Source organism: Danio aesculapii, chromosome 4 (assembly GCF_903798145.1).
Source record: "Danio aesculapii chromosome 4, fDanAes4.1, whole genome shotgun sequence".
In the NCBI taxonomy this organism is placed as follows: Eukaryota; Metazoa; Chordata; class Actinopteri; order Cypriniformes; family Danionidae; genus Danio; species Danio aesculapii.
Window position 1 is genome coordinate 6,388,200 of NC_079438.1, and position 2,500 is coordinate 6,390,699.

General features: G+C 44.6%; 1 non-coding gene across 1 annotated transcript; it reads left to right on the forward strand.

The window, feature by feature from the left end:
• Positions 1 to 380: 380 nt before the first annotated feature.
• trnal-uag (transfer RNA leucine (anticodon UAG)) lies at positions 381 to 452 on the forward strand. Its single transcript has one exon. It is a non-coding gene; the product is annotated as a tRNA-Leu (tRNA).
• Positions 453 to 2,500: the final 2,048 nt, after the last annotated feature.

Sequence of the window (2,500 nt, forward strand, 5' to 3'; positions counted from 1 at the left end):
ATGAATGAGACCATTTTCAATCACACCAATCAGTGAGTAGTTCCGATACTATACACTTAGATAGCTATTTGATGCTCCCACGGTCCATCTTCAGCAATCACCTATGTAACATTATGTGTGGTTTTGCCATGCAGCATAAATCTGTGAAACTGATGAGATCAATTTACTCACTGAAACAGCTGGACAACAAAAATTTATAAGTAAACGAGTGACTCAACTTGTCGGTCTGGGGCTGCGAGTCTGGTTTTGGGTGGGAGAATTCACGCACAAGCCCTGCTTCAATGCATGAGATTTTGAAGGTATGTTGTGACTCAATTGTTACATAAAGATTTCCAACCATGCACTGCTTCTGATGCCATGTGAAAGCTTCGCGTCTTAGTGGCTCGTTGGTCTAGGGGTATGATTCTCGCTGTAGGTGCGAGAGGTCCCGGGTTCAAATCCCGGACGAGCCCTTGCAGCTGTCTTGTGTTTTACAGGGGGGCATTATGGCTTTCATAAAATCTTCTTTCGAAGAATTCCAGTTTGTCAGCAGATAGTATCACCACATAAAACCTTCCCTGCACAGTGGCTTGTTGTTCTAGGAGAATGATTCTCGCTCGTGCCACGAGAGCTCCCAGGTATAAATTCCGGGTGAGCCTGTACAGTTGTCTCATGTTTTATGAGGGCATTGAGGTTTTAGACAGAGGCCGTTTTCAGAGAATGCCGGTTAGTCAGCAGATAGTGTTGCCATGTAAACTTGCTGCTTTTTATTGGCTCGTTGGTCTAGGGGTATGATTCTCGCTTAGGGTGTGAGAGGTCCCAGTTTCATTTACTGGACGAGCCCTTGCAGCTGTTTTTTTGCTTTGAGGGACAGCTTGGCTTTCACAGAGGCCTGTTTCAACGCCAGTTTCCGAGCATTAGATAGCCTATAAGAAGGGTCTTGTTTCCATGGTGTAATGCTTAGCACTCTGGACTTTGAATCCAGTTATCCGAGTTCAAATCTCGGTGGAACCTCTGCCTTTGCTTCTTGCTTTAAATCAGTGAAATGAATGAGACCATTTTCAATCACACCAATCAGTGAGTAGTTCCGATACTATACGCTGAGATAGCTATTTGATGCTCCCACGGTCCTCCTTCAGCAATCACTTATGTAACATAATGTGTGGTTTTGCCATGCAGCATAAATCTGTGAAACTGATGAGATCAATTTACTCACTGAAACAGCTGGACAACAAAAATTTATAAGTAAACGAGTGACTCAACTTGTCGGTCTGGGGCTGCGAGTCTGGTTTTGGGTGGGAGAATTCACGCACAAGCCCTGCTTCAACGCATGAGATTTTGAAGGTATGTACTGACTCAATTGTTACATAAAGATTTCCAACCATGCACTGCTTCTGATGCCATGTGAAAACTTCATGTTTTAGTGGCTCGTTGGTCTAGGGGTATGATTCTCGCTTTGGGTGTGAGAGGTCTCGGGTTCAATTCCCGGTACGAGCCCTTGCAGCTGTCTTGTGTTTTACAGGGGGGCATTATGGCTTTCATAAAATCTTCTTTCGAAGAATTCCAGTTTGTCAGCAGATAGTATCACCACATAAAACCTTCCCTGCACAGTGGCTTGCTGTTCTAGGAGAATGATTCTCGCTCGTGCCACGAGAGCTCCCAGGTTCAAATTCCGGGTGAGCCCGTACAGTTGTCTCATGTTTTATGAGGGCGTTGAGGTTTTAGACAGAGGCCGTTTTTAGAGAATGCCGGTTTGTCAGCAGATAGTGTTGCCATGTAAACTTGCTGCTTTTTATTGGCTCGTTGGTCTAGAGGTTTGATTCTTGCTTCGGGTGTGAGAGGTCCCAGTTTCATTTACTGGACGAGTCCTTGCAGTTGTTTTTTGCTTTGAGGGACAGCTTGGCTTTCACAGAGGCCTGTTTCAACGCCAGTTTCCGAGCATTAGATAGCCTGTAAGAAGTGTCTTGGTTCCATGGTGTAATGATTAGCACTTTGGACTTTGAATCCAGTGATCCGAGTTCAAATCTTGATGGAACCTTTGCTTCTTGCTTTAAATCAGTGAAATGAATGAGACCATTTTCAATCACACCAATCAGTGAGTAGTTCCGATACTATACGCTGAGATAGCTATTTGATGCTCCCACGGTCCTCCTTCAGCAATCACTTATGTAACATAATGTGTGGTTTTGCCATGCAGCATAAATCTGTGAAACTGATGAGATCAATTTACTCACTGAAACAGCTGGACAACAAAAATTTATAAGTAAACGAGTGACTCAACTTGTCAGTCTGGGGCTGCGAGTCTGGTTTTGGGTGGGAGAATTCACGCACAAGCCCTGCTTCAACGCATGAGATTTTGAAGGTATGTTGTGACTCAATTGTTACATAAAGATTTCCAACCATGCACTGCTTCTGATGCCATGTGAAAGCTTCGCGTGTTAGTGGCTCGTTGGTCTAGGGGTATGATTCTCGCTTTAGCTGTGAGAGGTCCCTGGGTTCAAATCCCGGACGAGCCCTTGCA